This window comes from Vidua chalybeata, chromosome 3 (genome assembly GCF_026979565.1).
Source record: "Vidua chalybeata isolate OUT-0048 chromosome 3, bVidCha1 merged haplotype, whole genome shotgun sequence".
NCBI lineage: Eukaryota > Metazoa > Chordata > Aves > Passeriformes > Viduidae > Vidua > Vidua chalybeata.
In genome coordinates, this window is record NC_071532.1 from 23,775,842 (window position 1) to 23,794,820 (window position 18,979).

The 18,979-nt window shown below is 36.1% G+C and overlaps 1 protein-coding gene across 3 annotated transcripts in view; it reads left to right on the forward strand.

The window, feature by feature from the left end:
• GPATCH2 (G-patch domain containing 2) overlaps positions 1-18,979 on the forward strand; it is a 120,354-nt gene that overhangs the window by 52,796 nt on the left and 48,579 nt on the right. The gene's annotated exons all lie outside the window — the stretch shown is intronic.

Consider the following 18,979-nt stretch of genomic DNA (forward strand, 5'->3'; position numbering starts at 1 on the left):
GTAGATAGTAATGATATAAAACACAACCATTGTGTTTTTGAAGCAATGCTATTTGGCTTACAATATTAAGATATCAGCATGAGCAGTTTCACTTTGCATGTATTTTTCAGTTATTCTATTAAAAGAAACTTAAGTTTCTGTGAAGCTGAGTCTTACAATCAAGTGAGTTTAGGAGCTCACTTGCTTGCTTGCTTGAGCCTGAATTTGGTATTTCCTTGAGAAATCTCTTTATGGGCTTTCATACTGTCACAACATTATTCTGATTTTTATGGTGGTATAATTAACAGACAGAGCATGTTGATACAAAAAAAGACATCTACTGGTTTTGACACTGAGAATTAATTATGAAATAAGACAGATTTGTGCTCAGGCTAGCATTAGCCTAGCAGTTCAAAATATAAGCAGTCACCTTGGAATCATGTAACAAAAAGTGACACCCTTTCTTTTACTATAGGCTAAATACATCTTGTGAACTTTAGTTAGATAAATCATCTGTGTGTCAGTTCTATTTGTTATTCTATTTAATTAATTTGGAAAATAGTTGTTGCTTTCCTTTGACAAGCAGAGAGTTCATGTTTGTTAAATACTTAAAAAAAGGGTATGCTTTTTGTAGTGGTTTAGATTATTATCAGAGAGGTTATTCATTCTTACTAGAAAAAGGTGACATTCAGCATATCATTGGTAGCCAATTTTAAATGAAGTTTCAAAAGACTACATATAATACAGTTTTTCAACCCCTTTAATTAGTTTTTGCATGGAATACGTTGCCCAAAGTGCTGGCATCATCTTTTACTCTTGTTCCCTGCAAGTGACTACAATTTGGATGCCTTTAATGCAATTTCCCTTATTTTATGGCAACAAAGACTCCTCCAAATATCTCATGCTGGTTAATACAGAATAAAACATTGTGTTGGTGTGTTAATCTTGAGTGCACAAAGAGCTACCAGAGGATAAGAGGAGGGCATCTGTTGGATAAGCTTTCAATATGATGGGGATGATAACAGACCTAAGACTGGTGCAAAAACCAGCTAATCTTTTACAGTATGTGATTAAAACCAGTGCATATCTTCTCAAAATTTGTTTATTGATGCAGAGGGGAATAGTAGACAAAGAAAGACCTTACTTTTGAGAAACATGGCCATCCCAACTGCCACAATTTCTACTGGCTGCAGTGACCATTTCAAGTTTCTAGGCCTATATGTTCTGGGTGGGTTATTTTAGTGATGGATTGTCACTGTGATGGACGATCCTCTACTACCTCCTCTATGTACTTGTCAGTACAGTAGTAGTTGTAGTAGGTTTTTAGGCTTTTATAGTAAGAATTTTTGGGAAGATCAAGAAGTTACAAATCATGTTAGAGTTTTGTGTAGCTAATGAAAAAGCTTCTCTTATTACAATGAAGGCATGGTTATGAGGAAGAAAATGAAGATGCTGAGAAATTGGCCTTAGAAATGTGTAATTAATTTCTTCATTTGCTTCTGAATAACAGGACAGACAGTCTTTTGTGCATTTTCTAGTTCCAGTGTAATTGACATTCTGATGCAGATTGGACCTTTTAAAAGAAGATTTAGAAAAGACTTCAAACTATTCATGTTGCTTTCAGAAAAGGGTTTAGCAATTGTGTCCCTTATGAAGATGATTAGTAATTGAAGTATTTACAAAATGGCATGTAATAGTATGTAAGCACCTTCCTAGGCCATGAAGTATGGCAATTTTCAGACATTTATGCTACCTTCTGCTTAGTTGGCAGTGAAGACACTAGCAGGTGACTGTTGATTATTCTCCAGACTTACAGAAACCATGTGTAGAGCTAACTGATTGCTGCCAGAAAGTGTGTTCTTAGGTTGTTTAGTATGTGCACTAAGGAGCCCTTCAGAGCATTATTCAAATGCTATCTCTTCTTATAGGTTGGCAATAATTAAGGTAAGTCTAGAAATTAAGTTAGTGCATATCCAGCTTTGTGGGAAGTTAGTTCTGGCCCACAGTCCCTTCTTAAATCCCAATTAAGAAGTTGCATGCATTAAAAAAAATTGTGTGTACATGTTTTCTGAGCAGTAACCAAAGATAATAATGACAATCTGGGTTGAAGTGTTGGGTCTCAGTTTTGTGCACAAACTTGTTATATTTAATAATACTTCCATTTAGCTATGTGTAACATTTTAGCTACCAGTGCTGCTGAAGTTTTATTTGGACTTAGCAGATACATGTGAATTCACATATTTTTCATAAAACAATGGAAATTGGTGCTTCTTGTGTCAACTACAGTAACAAAATGAACATGTAAAGGAATCGGGTCCTTGCTCATTAAATTCAAATGGACCTGCTGTATTATTATTTGGCTGTAAACCAAAAAAAGAATGGTTTAGTTGAAGCTGAGTGGATGGGGGAAATCACTTAATCAAATTTATACAGCTTTCAGAAAGTTACTGGAACTAAAATAGTTGGTGATGTAATGTATGAAGTCAAAGAGTGTTTTGCTATGCTGGAGAAAACTAATGGAAACATTCACTTGGGGTAAGACAAATGGTATTAAATGAGAAAACACACCATGAATTGCAAATGGAGCTGAGTTAATTTGTTGCTACAGTAGTGTTGCCCTACTGTTAAATGAAGGCTGTGTAATTATCTTGCTGGCAGAGATAATGTCAAAACCTCATTTCTCCTTACATGCCTCATTTTTACATGAGGGCTAATTGAGCTGCAAGGTGACAACTGATTATATATAGCTATCATCAGGTCCTCTTGCTCAATTTGCAAATAATGTTATCTTTTTTAAGTGATGATTTTTATCACATGTCAAATTAAGGCATTAAAAAAAACTTTCTAAAGCTATTTTAGTAATTTGTAGCATTGCATTTCTGTCACCATTTTATTTATATTTTTCACTATTAATTAATTCTTCTTCCAAGATTCTTGACATCCATTTACTTACTATCCCTTTATTTAATGCAGAGAGACATGTGCTACTCACTTTGTCATGCCTCTTGATCATCATGAATGAAAGGACACCTCATAATCCCAAATAGATTAAGCTTTCCTAAACTTTTCTGTTGTGTTTTCTTGTTGATTGGAAGTGCTGCTGAATAATTTTTGTTAATAAATTTCAGACTTAACACATATCTTTATGCCCAAAGAAACCCAACGATACTGTGTCAAATAGCAGCACCATTACCTGCCTTGATGCAAAATCACAGGGTGCATCAGGCTGGAAGGGACCACAGTGTCATCTGGTTCAGCCTCCCTGCTTAAGCGGCATCATCTCGGAGCACAGGGCACAGGATTGTGTCCAGCTGGTTCTTGAATTTCTCCAGTGAGAGACACGACACAGCCTCACTGGGCAATCTGTTCCAGTGCTCCGTCACCCACTCTAAAGAAGTTCTTTTTCATATACGGGTGGAACTTCTGTGCATCAGTTTCTTCCCATTGCCTCTTGTCCTATTGCTTGGAACCATCAACAAGAGCCTGGCTTCATCCTCTTGGTACCCTCCCTTCAGATACTGACAGACATGGATGAGGTCCCCTCGCAGTCATCTCTTCCTAACACTGAACAGGCTCAGTTCCCTCAGCCTTTCCTTGTAAGAGAGAAGCTTCAATCCCTTAATCACCTTCATAGCCCTCCACTAGACTCACTCCATGTTCATCATGTACCAAGGAGCCCAGAACTGGACACAGCATTCTAGGCCTCATCAGGGCTGAGCAGAGGGGCAGGATCACCTCCCTTGACCTGCTGGCAATGCTCTTCCTGATGCATGCCAGGACACCACTGGCCTTCTTGGAGATGGGCATTGGTGGCTCAGGGACAGCTTATTGTCCACCAGGGACCCCCAGGTCCTCCCTCTCTGCAGAGCTGCTTCCCAGCAGGTTGGCCCCCAACCTGTGCTGGTGTTATTCCTCCCCAGGTGCAGGACTCTAAGGATGAGATGAGAGACAATGGTAAAAGCCTTTGAGGTCAAGGTAGACAATATCCATTGCTCTCCCCTCATTCATCCAGGTAGTTTTCATTATAGAAGACAATCAGATTGGTCAAGCTTCATGATGGTCAAGGGGCCCCTTCACTTTGGCAGTGCAGAATGAAAGCCTGACATCATTTGCCCTGCAGTTTTTTCTTGGTCTGTTTAGTCTCTGCTTTACCTGTAGGTGCAGTGCAGTCTCTTTCCAAAATCTTAAAGTTTTTTTACTCTAGCTACATTCACAAGAACTAAAATAGAAACAGTTAATTTTGCATTCCACGAATATAAAGGAGCCAGCCTGGATTTCCATGTTCTTGCCCAGCAGTGCTGAGCTACAGAAGCAATATGTGAAACAAGCCTAAAGAACATATTTGGAAAAAGAGAACTTCCAAAATCTGGCACTAATGCTGAAAAACAATTTTTGCAACCCTTCACACACTTCTCACATTTTTTGGAAATACTGTTCATACAGTATTTGTTACATATCTGAAAAATAGGCGAGTCTGAAATCATCTTACTATATTTGCTCACTTTTGCCTTGTACATACAACTTGTATTGAAGTGGGACCTGGAAAGTTTGATACCTGTCTTGTGCTTCAGAGTAGTCAGACTCCTACCAGAGGGTTGGTAGCAGTCTAAATAGTATTTTAGAACAAATTTAAAACAGGAAAATATTTTCATTTGTAAAATATAAAAATAGGCTCAATTTGTGTTGCAGGAAATAAATCTCAAAAATAAAGCATCATGACGTCTAACTGGTTAATAATGTGGGACACTCTTCTTTGCTAAGGACCTGTACTTGGGATTCTCAGATCTTTTATTAAACTTACATATGTGGGTTTCTATTTTAAGTAAATATAATTCTTCACTGGACATGAAGTTCAGTTATGACTTGGCTTTTAAACAAATGACATAATTATGCAAAACTATCTAAATATAAAGTCCTTTATTTTACTGTATACTAGACTGTAAAAGAATAAAACTTTGCTTTGAGATGAAAAAAATACTTCCTTATACTGACACTTTTCCAGATTATTTGTATCTTGTAGGGTAGGAAAGATACCCTTCTTTATTGGAAACCTCATGACTGAGACCTTAAATCATTTTACTTTATTAGATCATTCTGCATTTGGAAATTAAATGATGCTGCTCAAAAAAAGAATTTACTCCAAGACAATTCTGTCTCTTGCTTGTCTGACATCAGGGGAAAGGAAGAAAAAAAAAATCAGAGAGCTTTGCCTGGATGAAAGGAGTTACTTGAAAGTGAAATGTGCAAATCCATCAGTGATATTTTAATAATGCTGGGTCATGTTGAGTTCTGAATAATTTAATCATTTGGTGTATGTTTGCACTTCTGTATGAGACTTTGTTGGAAAATACCTTTTTAATGACTGACTTGAATCCTGAACTATTTTTTAATAACCTCAATGTTCATGTGATAGTTTTATAAATCTGAGTGTATAGTAAATTTACACTTACTAAATTCTTCATAAATATAGCACAGTTCTCCCTCATGTGGCATAGCTATCATAGGAACTGAAGGATACTGTTGGTCTAACAATACCAGAAAAGTTAGGTTTTTATTGGATATAGGCAGCACATGTAACCATTTACCAAGTCAGAATGGCATTTTATTTTATTTATTTGAAAGTTTCACTTTTTGAATGACTTCTAGTTCGAAACATTTCTGCTGTGTTTGTATAGTACTTATTGTGAGGTTCTGGTTAACTCTCTTTACTGGTGACACCTTCAGCCCAGTTTAAGCCTGAAAAGAATTTTTGGTTTTTTCCTTCATCAAGCCACTTGATGAAGGAAAAAAGCCACTAAAAGCTTGAATTTTTCCCTCCTGCCTTAAATGACTGCCTGTAATGAACAGTAGAAGCATTACTCTTGGTTTCCATATATTGAATTCTAGAGTGTTTTAAATACTGTGAACATCAGACAAATTGTCAGATTTTCTTAATATATTCATGATTGCCAATTGAAAATGTACCTATGCCTCACAAGATTTTCACTTTAGATAAAGGTAATTGTTTTAATAATAGAAAAGGAGTATTGAGAGTATTATAATAAAACTGAGAAATATTTTTAGACAGCATTTGTCTACTTGAATATTTACCAGTTCTGAAGAAAACATTAGCAGTGAGTAACCAGTTTCCCTTTTAAAATGTTTATGTAATAAGGAATCTGTGGTAAAAGTACATTATTCTTTGCATGGCTTTATTTTCTTAAGCCACTTATTTTTTATTTGCTTAATGTTAGCACATTACTCATCGTGTTCTTTTGTAGCCTGTCTGAAAGGTACACTCCCACTGTACTTAGAATAAAATTATTTCTTTACAAATACATAAAGTAAATATTAATTTACAAATCCAGAAGAGTTCCAGCACTGATTCACTGGATTCTGAAACAGGTGTAAAGTTTTGCTATGCTGTTAAAGAATTAGAACTTCAAGGATGCTCTGGGGCACAAGTATTCCAAAACCACAAACTAGGTCTGACATTCCAAAACATTCATGATAGTTCCTAATATACCAAGGAGTAACATTAGTGGTATTCTCTGCAGGTGCTTGTGGGGACTTGCAGAGCTCTGAGGATGTGAGGCTGCCCTCCCTGGTGACCTCATAATTTCCAGAAGCAGGTGGAGGTGGCAATTATAGCTATGGCCACTATCTTGAACCTTCTGTAGTAGGTGATGAATTGTAAATGGCTAGACCCAGTGCACAACAATAAACTCAAATAAATCTTCAATGTGTAATAATGACAAGACTGAAAGACTGGCAGTTATAACAAGGCTGCTGTTGTCACCCACTTTACTGTAGCCTTGATATCCATCATTATCAGCTGGAGCTAGCTCAAGAGTCGGACAAGAAGGTCTGAAGAAGGATGAGTTGTTTGCGCTGAAGCGTCCAGTAGGTCCCATCTGGCAGAGAGTAAATGGGATTTTTTTGCCTGTTCACTGGGCCAGAGCTGTCCATCATTTTGGGCAGATATCTGATCACTTCATGCTGTGGGACAATATGGCTTTGTGCTGTTTGGTACAGCAATGGCAATTAAAATAACTAAATTTTTCATTTATTTCAAGCTTTTGTTTTATGTTAGCCGAAGGTGATCCTAAGAAGGGATCTGTATATTAGAAGAGCTTTTTATTTCTTTGATTCAGGAAGTCAAGTGAAACCAGTCAATGCTAAGTTACTGAAAACTTTAAGGTGATAATGCAAAAAAGGTTTATAAATACATGTACAATGGATTTTTTTGTTTTTGTTTTCCCAGTCACATGCTTTAGAGCACCTGAATATATCAAAATAGAACACAGAAACTGGCAGAAATGCAAAATCATCTTAAATGCTTGTACAGGAGGGTTGCTTAGCCCCTGGCAAGTTTCTTGTAATTACTATAAATCCTAATTGTCTTAATGCATTTTAACTTGATACTTTTCTCTACTAAGTACAACTCTGTTGGGTTTACATCACATGAGTAGCTTTCAAATGAATTTATCAGACAAGCATGAAGGATTATTCCCAAAAATGTCGTACACAAGAAATAAAATGTTAAAACTGAATACTGCTTAGTTTAACATGGCAGCTTATCTAATATTCGTTTGATCTTTAGACTTTTCAATCAGATCATAGGATTAATCAACATAACATGTTAATCAGCAAATCCCAGATTGATTTGCCCTGCCTTAGAGGTATAACACATCTTCAACAGAAGACAACTTAGTTTATTGAATATTAATTTATGAAGTCAATATAATTGCACTTTGTAAATTTGTTTTGTACTTTTGTTTTAAGATACTTAGTTGCAAGGAAAAAAAACCATCAGATGTCATAATTTTAAAATGAAGGTGATTTTACTAGAGGTTAGAATTTTATAGTATCTAGATTGCAAACTGTTTAACATCAGTTTGTTCTGTAAAGCTGTCTTATTTTGCATTCAGGATAGTTCTTACAAAGCTTAATCCTGGCTTTAAAAGATTCAGAGTTGTGAAGTGATGCATTATAGATATGTAGATCAGGTGTTCTTTTAATTTTAAAAGTATTAAAGTGTGATGAGAGAGTGTTTTTCAAGCTTGTATGTTTTTTGTTTATATTTCATAAGTGTTAAATTTTATACAGCCTCAGCTGCATGATAGTGTTTATTTTACAAAGATTTTAGTGTCTGTGATGATTAAAAGTCTATAATGCAGGTTCAGTAACTGATGTCCAAGCCAACTGACATACAATCATTCATTTTTTCTTTATTTCGTAATAAATCTTGAAGCCTGAAGGCATTAGACCCATGCAGATTTCCCTGCATTTTAGTGTCTTGACAGAATAACAACTTCCAAATTTGAAGTAGTGGCATATTGTATTCCATCTCTATAGACTTAGCTCAAAACAGCGGTAGCCACGTGAAAATATATGTCAAGAACACTGTTTTCTCATATTGGAATTTAGGCAATTTGTTTTCAGTCAGAGAGCTGTTTCTAACCTATTTTTGGAGCCCCTCTGTGGCCTGACCATACGTTCTAACATAATTTATGGTGGCACTGTAACATATGGACTTTTCATCATTGTCCAGCTGAAATCCTCTGTTGGACACGGATGCAACCCCATACACAGGCTCCCAAGGCAGGTATGTTAGAGTACTATTTAGTTTGTGTACGCTGAATTCATCAGTGTGTCTAGCATGCTGTCAGGGTTGTTTTGTGCTCCTTCTTTTTAACAGTAGTAAGAATATTTCTTGTATGTACTTTATTTACAAATTGTCAATTAAATTTGGAATTTTTAGCAAATAAGCTAATTCCTGATGAGCACGAGCACCATAAGACCCCAAGACTTCAGGTTCTTATTGGGCTAGGCAATACAGAAATAGAAAGCAAAACCAGTCCTAGACCCAGGGAGCTTTGCAGTTTTAAATACCTAGAACAGTAGAAGCAGGAAGCAAAAATGTTAACAACAAATACTGATACCTTGTGACAAAACAATATTGTGTTTGTAATGGGTATGGGATTTTTCTGTTTCTTTTTGGATGGGCGAGCATAAATTAAAGGAGGAGGAAAGATAGTAAGGGACTGGTGTGGAAAAAACAAAGGAAGGACAGTAAAACAGAATGGCAAGGATTTGGAGACGGGTCACAGAACATAAATAAATTGAAAGAAAGAAAGGTCTTAAGTGCTTTTGTTATTCTTGGATGTAGGAACTGATACAGCTGATACTAAGACTTGACAGTAACTGGGAACTGAGAAGTGACATAAATATTAATAATAAAGTAATACTTAGTATTGTTGTCTAATAGTTGTCTTAAAAATTGTTTAAAAATCTTTTTCCATATGCATGTGCTTCTTAAAGTCTGTGTCCAACCAAACAAAGCAACTGAGATTAACTTATATTTGCAGAAGGGTAATTATCTTCATTCCATTTTTTTTCCTTAGTTTCTTCTTTGTTTTCCATGTCTAGTAAATCTTAATTATGCTAATTAGAAGATGAAGTATGGGGGTTTTTTATCAACAGTGTGTCTCAAAAAGATGAGTTTATTTTTCCTTTACCTAAAGACAGACTTGTTTAGGATATGAAGCCAAAGATGTCAACACCTACGAACTACACTTCAGTAAAAACTTAGTTGGCTTCTGCTTGCTACAGGAAAACAGATGTTTTTTTCTTTTAAATAATTATTACTGTTCTCTAGTGTCATATTCAGTGCATGTGTTGATCATTGGGCATTTCAATGGCAAGTGAAAAAGAAATCATACACAAAAAAGTACAGAATTAGCTAACGTACAAGTATGACTGAAACCCAGCTTCTTGTACTGAGCTTAGACATTTGAGTCAGGATTGTTGTCTCTCTTGCTGTTGATGTGTCACTGAGCAGAATGGAAAGTAGGACCTGTGGCCAAGAACCAAAGCAAGCAAGGATTTAAACTTAAAAATTCTTAGATGTCCTTTCTTGAAGTACTTCAGGGTTTATTTCCAATCACTCTCTGTTGTAATGTGCACTGACTGTTTGTACAATTATATACATACCTTTGTACTAAATTTATCCTTTGGTGAAAGAAACAGGTTTTTATAAATATTGCAGTTTTGCACACTAGTTCCGGAATTGGAAAGGGTCTATGTAGCTGCAGAAGGTCTGGCTTATGATCATGGAGGTGTGAAAATTTGTGATAGGAAGAAATTCCCAAGTTCTTTTCCAACCAGATTTTGAGCACACTTCATATCAAATTTGAGAAATAAAAGTAGTCTGGATTAATACCCTTAAAGGAGTTGCAAGCTTTCCTATAGCTAGTGCTCTGATAACCCTCTACCTTTTTGTTATCTGGGTAGTTTTTTTCTTTTTAAAAAAATGAAACAAAAAACCCCAATGTCCTACAAACAAAGAAAGCACCTCTAAAATACTGTAATTAATTTGCCATCAGAGCACTGAACTGTAGTACTGTTTATTAATTGAATCAGTGAGTGTATTTAGTTTGTAGTGAAATTGTCTTGTTAACATAGTGGAGTTGAGATAGTGCAGTGATGGATTTGAAAATCTGTGTGTAAAGTGTCAGTATTCTCAGGATCAGCCAAATACTCGTGGTTACAGTAATGTGTTTTTCACCTGTTGTACTAGAATGATGTTTTTCCCTCTTCTGTAGCTGCAGTTACCTGGCTTTTTACCCAGCAGGTCTTTTATTGTGTAGAGAATTAGTCCAAGAAAACCTTATGAATTCATAATTTTGTTCATAGAAACCTACTGTGTAGCAGAAGTTACAGAAGGAGGAAAAGTCTTTTTAGTCTGTTCTTGGTGGTACAAGATACACACTTAAATAATGTCAAGCTTGTAGCAATTGCCTCTGTTTTTTTCAACCGTTCCCTGCTTGATCATCATACTGTAAAAAAAAAAAAAAAAAAAAAAAAACCTCAGGGTTTTGAAATGTGATAAACATCATACCAATCTAAGAAACTTCAAACAGATGTACTCTTGCTTTCTTTATTTTATTCCAATAGTGTTTGTCTTTAGAAAGCAAATAATTCTAAACATAGGATATATAGAAAGAGTTATGATAGTACTTTGTTTGGACCAATTTGTACAGATGTGTTGCAGCTCACCTTAGTTTTTATTTAATATGATAGAGCAATATCTCTACACTGGGAACTGTCTTGAAAATCTGAGCTAGTTTTATTATAAAGCCTAGACTCCTTACTCAGATATCATTGCTGATATTTTTAATTCCATGACTGCTTATCAATTTCTACTGTTTGCATTTGTGGACAGTTTATTCTAGAGAAAAAGCATTCCATCATTAAAATCTGTGATACGAGCTGATTATTTGAATGTAATCCACAAGATAAATTCTGAAAGACTCTGGAATCTCTTAAAATGGTCATTCATCATTTTGAGGAAAATTTTTAGAAAGCCTGTGTAATTACAAGATAATTGTATAATTGCACATCTTAATCATTATATTTCTTACTTAACAAGTTATATATATTTGCACTAATTATACTACCAAAATGTTTAATTACTAAATTATAGTTGCATATGGGAGAGACTAATCTGCCAGCTGAAAACAAGTTTGTAGCTTGTATTCTGCAGGCAAAGTTTTGTTAAAATTAAATATATCTTACCAAAAAAGATTGTATATTATTGTGGTGTTCTCGGGTAAAACAGAAATAACAAATGATTGTCTGCGAGAAATATTCATAATTCTATAGCTGAAGACAGAATAGGGATATACCAGCAGATGGACTAATAGAAAGAATATAGTATGCTGGATTGGTGTTTAATTATTATAGCAAAGAATAAAAAAAAACAGATTTTACAAGAAGTCATTGTCTATAACAATGTCAGTACCCACATCACACAGTCCTTCACTCTCACCTCTAGTATTTCAGTATCCCATCTGGACTGTTATTATTTTATTTTATTTTTTCTTAATATATATGGCACTCGCTTATTTAATCACTGTGGAGAATGCTCCCAGCCTTTGTCATATCAGTCAATAGTGAGTGTCAGTTTTGACTTAGCTTTCTTTCTAAATCGTGTTATTTGGCTGTCTTGCTAAAGAAACAACCTTTCTTTTTCTGTCTTTCTACACAATTTTAATCTTTTGCTCAGGCTCCCATCTTTCTGTATTTTCCGTTACAGTTTCTTGTCTAGCCTTGACAAAATCATTTGTGCCTGTTTATATCCATTTAGAACGTGGTGACAAAGATGGTTTTCTTAGCTGAATGTCTTTCCAGTATTATCCTTCCACTGCTCTCCCTTTCCCAATATTTTTTCCAAATTTAATGTGCTTTTCTTTTTCATAAGATCCTTTCAGGTTTGTTTGTTCCTGACAACACTCCAGCACAGAAAGATTTGAGTTTAAAATTTAGTTTAAGATTCATACCTTGCTTTTAGGGTTTTTGTATAGGGTTTGTTTCTTTTGTTGTCCTCTTATCAATTGTGCAGTGTAGCTCGATGTACAAGGTACTAAGATTATAATTTCATTTTCCTGCATTTTTTTTCATCAGTTGCCCCTAATAATGATTGTAGTCAAACTGACACCTAAGAGCAAAACCAGTTTCTCCAGTATGATGATATGTCATACTTCCTTGTACTGTCACTTTACCTTCAGTTTCAAAATAAAACAGTTCTCAGGTGTTTTTCTATAAAGCTGAAAAACCTCCATCATTGCAGTCTCCCTATGCATTTTGCCACATGGTCCATGATCTTATCCTAGGCAAGTTGTTTTTCATGTATCTGAATCTACCTCCTTGCAATCCTGGATTTATTGCATTAGTAGTCAGAAATTAAAATTCACATGGTTTCTTACTGTCTTTGAAGGCCTGTATGCATTCTTTCCCTCTGTTTTCTTCACACTGAGACACCAATACAGTGTGTGAGGAAGTTGTGATATGAGGAACTAAAGTCCTTTCACCACAGTTCAGTCAGTGTGTTCCCAGAGCACAGGATGGGTCAGGTTGGAAGGGACCACAGTGGGTCATTTGGTCCAACCTCCCTGCTCAAGGAGGATCATCCTAGAATGATGCCCTCATCATGAATTTATCAGTTGTTTCATAGGAAACAGCTTCCACTGCTTTTTATAAGAAACAACTGTGAAAGGCTGGAGAAAGCCCTCATGGAAGGTAGTTTTACAAATGTCAGTCCATACCGTTGAACAGGGTTTTGATAAACCAGTATTCTCTCAGGAGGGAGGATGGGAGTTTAACAAAATAATTCAGAGTCACCAAAACCGAGCAACCTCTTTCAAAAGGACAGCTTTAGAGCTGTGAAAGCTTGATTTGTCTGCAGTTGCCACAGTTAGATTGCCTCTGTGCTAGTTGCTGTAACTTATTGGGGTTTTTTTTAAGTTGCATTCTTAGCTTTTTGCTCTTCAGTATCTTAATCAGGTTCTTTGTGGAGTGCTTCAAGGAATATATCTACTGGAAGAAGATTCCCTCTCTGTAATTATTTCTGAAGATGATCAGCTGTGATTTTAATCCATTATATATACTACGTGGTGTATTGATTTTTGACTAATGATAACTTTTAATAGACCTGTCATGGAGTATCAAGTCAGATTCTTTAGAGAATTCTTTAGGCTTAGCTGTACTTCATAACCTCTATATGATGCATCAAGTGTAGTCACTTTAAAACAGTTGTGTTATCTCAGTTGATGAGACTTAAGAAATTCGTCCAAGCATGTCAGGAGGATCACTGTCACAGCTCTGTTTGTTACCTAAGAGATGGAGTCTCGCACCAAAACCAAACAATAAGCCTCACTTTTTTTTTTTTTTTTTTTTTTTCTTTCACAAACACCATTTAGTTTCAGTAATGCTGTGTCTGATGGTGTGTTTGCTTAATTTGTTTAAATAACACCTAAGAGAATTCAGAGTAGGATAAAGAAGAGTTTTATTTTTCCAGAGAGATGTGTATGTGTTCTGTGAGAATAGGAGACTTCTGAGTAGGGGAAGTAAATCTGAGTAGGGGAAGTAAACAAATTCCGTTTTATTTATCTCTCAGTTTCACTGAATGGATGTAGACAAGTGATATGTCCTGATAGTGAGATCCTTGGTCACAGTTTGAATGGATGAATTCTTGGTCCTTCCTGTACAGTTGTTGCTGAGAGCTGCTTAGTCTTAGTTTCTCTGAAAATGTATTCTTCCTTCAGTTCCTAAACTAGAGCTTATTTTCACTCTGCTACATGAGTGTACGTTTATGGAAGGTGTTTTCTGACATCAATTCTGAAATGTCTCAGTTTGTGGTAAAGGAAGATGGTTTTACAGCTTTGAGTGCTTAGGTCGTTATCGGATTATTATCAAGAAAACTTTAAGGGATTTGAAAAAAAAATAACCTTTTGTTCTCAAGTATTTCCTCTTATGACTGCTGACATTTTAGTTTGTTTCTATGATTGCATGTTCCAGTTTTCAACTGAAATATTTTTGTCTAATAATAATCTTTTGTTCATAAGAAATATGACATACTTTACATCTAAATACATACTTTCAGAAAAAGGAATCTTCCTTTTTAGGGAAAATATACAAAGACATATATACACATTTTATGCACAAACATCTTAATTTCTTTTTTTTTTTTTTTTACAGTTAACTGAGGTAACATCCTAGTATTAAAACAATAAAAATCTCAATATATGAGATTGTTGTTAAATTCACAAGTTTTTATCAAGGCCATATTTTGTGGAGGATACAAATCTGAAATAGAATGTTAGAAAAACATTGGGAGACTCTTCAGATACATTGTGCTTTAATTTATAATGTATAATCTATACATACTGTATAAACTATATAAAGAATCAAGCAATCATGTCTTTCAGTGTTATCTATTGCCATCATTCCCCATGCATTGAGGCTCTCACTATAGCTATTACTATAAAACGTTCCCTAAGTACATAAAGGCTCTAATCGTTAAGATTTTTATTACCAGCCACACATACAGAGCTGCAAATTGCCTTGTTTCAGATTTATTATGTATTACTCTAGAAATTCTATAAAGATCAAAAGAACTGATTACAATGTTGACCTTTGCATTAACTCATCTGAATTTAAATTCAAGTGTTTGATTTGGGAAAATAAGTCCATTTATCATAGGTCTGCTACTGAGGGGATTGTGCAGCCCTGATTGGGAGTGCTGAGACCAAATTTATTTATTGAGCATGGGCTTGAAAATTGTTTGTAGGACAAGAGGAACAAAAGTTTGACCTGCCATTGTGTTGCACCCAGGGAACAATGTGGCAGCTGACCTTTTCAAATATCTAGCAGTTTGTTTTTGCTGAAGAGCAAAGACATATTTATAGTTTAAATACCTTTAACTACTTCAAAAAAAGGAAGCCAATAAGCCTTTTCTCCTCATGAAAAAGTTAACTGTTAAATACAGATATTACAGTCTAGTAATGTGGAAGGAGATGTGGCATTCTAAGATCTTGGCATTTCCTTTTTCAAGTCCTTTTGAAGTTTGCTGTCCTGGAAATATAAATATTTATGAGTGTACATTTTAGAATTGACTCTTCAGCTAGTAGACGCATGGTAGCTTTATCAATTAATTAATTGTAGCTCATTTAATATGCCTACCTATATCAGCTGAAAGGCCAGTCCTTTCAGAAAATTAAATAAGTGAAAGAAATTGGAACTAACAAAGCTGGAAATCATGTATCCACACAGACTCTCTCTAATACTGTTCACATTCTGAAGTGAACTGCTAAACATGAGGATTTTGTCAAAAAACAGCAACTTACACATTAAAATGTTTGAGTTGGCAGTTTTGTAGGCTTAGTCTGAGGTACTCATGTATGAGAAACATAATTTGCTACTTCAAGATATCTCCCCTCTGGTTTGGAATAAACTTGTTATATTTAACTTACATTTAACTTAAAGTAATTAAATTCTGATAAAATGCAAGTCCTTACTTGTTCATCAGGTAGCAACAGCAGATGTACAAACAGGGTGCCATAATGCATGAGGTTGTTTGTAAAACAAGACATTTGTTGTTTGCATGCTTGCATTTTTACTCTAAAGCTGATAAATGCACTGATGTCACAGTGATAATGACAGTACGCTTATTACTGTTTTATTTGGGTTTTCTTTTTTTGTTTCATCTTAAGGAAAATATGTATTATAATCAATTATTTCACCAGAAAATGCTTTGGTTGAAACTTCAGTATGGCAGGAATATGTTGATGTCCTGCCTCTCTCCTCAAACTATTTAGTTAAAAGGAGAGACAAGTGGAGATGAAATACCATTTCTGGTATGAAAAGAGGCTTGTCTTGACATGTGAGTTGCAGCACTTTAGACTAAAGTCACTGCAGACAGCCAGCAGGAAGGGCAGGTTTGAGAAAATAAAGTTAATATTGGTTCCGCTCCTAAAATGATACAGCCAGATCTGTTTAAAATGCCTAACAAAGTCTGCTTTAGAAAATTACTGTTAAATGGAAGCATTTTTATTTATGGATCTGAGTCATATGGCTGAGAAATTAAATACTCTTAGTGGAATTGCATTTTTTATCTATTAGGAATAATCCAGCTTTTAAGATCCGTATATCCTACATTAACTAAAAGTGACACTGCTGCTTAGGGTTCCTAGGGCTTTCCATTTTCTTTACTTTAAAGATTACCCACCCTATAATTCTGTTGCTGCATGGCATCTTTAAAACTTCATGTTTTGAACTTCAGATTTTCACTTCCAAGAGCCAAATTTGAGTGATGATCCAATAATAGATGAGGATTGTTTTAATGCATGCAAAGGGTTGTAACCACATCCTGTCCTAACTAGCCCTGAGTTTTATGGGTTCTGAAGTCAGCAAACTCTAAAAACAATTGTAAGGGGTATTGTCTCATCTCCAGTGTTTATTCTCTTTTAGACACCTAGTGAAAACCTAAGTGCTCTATTAAAATAAATGGCTGCAACCTTGGGGAAATTAGTGGGGTTTTTGTTTGGGGTTTGCTAGGTCTTTTTAGTCTACTGCACTGCGTGTTATCTTCACCATGGTCTGTAGGTTTACATTTTTGTTACGTGAGGAAATGTATTCCAAAGTTGAAAGGAAAGTGCGCCATTGTATTAGGGGTAAGATTTCATTCTGCTCAAAAATTGATAGACATTTATTTAATCAGGATTATTCCTGAGGAACTGTGCAAACTTGAACTTTCAGGAACTTCTTTTCCAGAATTGTTGAACTGGGAAGCAATGGGAAACTAACTTATCCCAAGTGTCCACTTTCTTTACTGAGGTCCCATATTTGTAATGTTTTACTTAATTTCATCAGTAGGAATTTTGTAACTTTGCCATAGATGTCTCACAGTATTTTACACAGTTTTAAAAAATAAATATCTTTTAATAGAAACCAAAGCCTTTTGCAAGGATGCAAAAAAGGGTGTTTATTTCTGTGTTGATCAGAATCCTAAAGCACTGCCAGGAACAAATATTGTTCATACAGAGAAGAGTTGGCATGAAGGCATTCATTGGTTGACTCTGTCAGATGAAGGAGAACACTAAAATGTTTGGGTTTTAAAAGTGGCTCCTTCATTTAAACAGCAATAATTTCCAAATATACTTAGAGAGTCAAAACAGAATCCCTTGGTCCTCCCAACCCTAGGTCTTTTAAATTGTAAAATGGTAAGCCTGTTGGCATGATAAAGAAAACATACCCCAATTGCCTGAGGATGTTCTGGAAGGATGTCATGTGTCAGTCTTCATGTAATCAAGGGGGTTTTCCCCTGCTATTCTCTGTGTTTACCATTTGACTTCAAACACTAAACCTTGAAGATAGCATTCTTCCTAAATATTTTTAAATGGCAGAAATAGCACAAATATTAAGGTTTAACAAACAACGTTACAGAATTTTTGAATCAGTCCAGAGCACTGCATTGTGTTGTTTATTTATTATGCCTTTCAGTAGATTTTTTTTTTCACATAGTAAACTACAATCCTCATTCACGTAAAGATGAATGAAGCCTCTTCAAAGAATTCCAGGGGCATGGAAGAATCCCACAATAAAAAAAAAGGGATTTTTCATCACAGTAAAATGGTGCTATAATGGTGGATCTTACAAAAATATAGGAAATAATGTCAGCAATTTTAAGGTAAGATAAAAATGGAAAATGTATGCTTGCTAATTTAGCCATGAAGTATCTCTTGAATAGTTTTATATGAAAGCTTCTGTAGCTGATAGGCTTTCACTTTGAATCAATGAAAACAGTAGTACAATCCCCATATCTTAGGGTAGAAGTAAGTAGGTATTTGGTTAGAGCAGAAGCTTCCAGAGGTGATCTCTCAGATCTGCAAGTAAAAGCAGGAAATAATTCTGAATTCCTGTAGTAGACTGAAGACAAATACATTTCTGGAAAGGTTTCATGGGAATAGTAATTTACCCTGTACCAGAGGTGCGGCGTTTGCTTTTGTTCTCCCTGGCTGCACGCAGCTCTTGGGAGCCCAGCTGTGGCGTAGCTTCCACGTGCTGCCGGGGTTTTCTGCCGCGGGTTCCCGGACACGGCTCCGTGTCTTGGGCGCGTGGGCTGGCCAGCCGCTGTTACCATGCGCTAGGGATCCAGTAAAGAAGTAAGGAATTGTCTGTTTACTCCATGCTTGGCAGGAACGGTTTATTGGTCACGTGGCGCGGTTGGATGGAAAGACGCGACCGCTCCCAGCACTCGCATGGGAGAAAATGGCGCCTGGGTTCCAGCGGGGTAGGATTTTATGGAGGGGTGGGGCGGGAGGATCCACGGCCTGCCGCCCAATAGGGGCGGCTGCCGTGGGGGTGACGTCAGCAACAGCGAACAACCGAGACAGCACTGGGGCGGTTCCTGGGTCCCAGGGCTAGTGGGGATGCGGCACCAGGGAGATTGGCAGGGAACTCTCTGGACAGGACGGGGAGTGTCTGCTGAGTGATTGGGGTAAGCTCCAATAGCACACAGCTAGGAGCAAACAACCACAGGGAGGAGAAACACGAGGGGTGCGCGGGATTACAGAACTTGGCTATCTAACATAAATTAAAAACCCCTAATCTAAACCCGAACCCCGGGATGCAACACAGAGATAAACTATTTAGCTGTGTAAGGAGATGAGGCAAATAT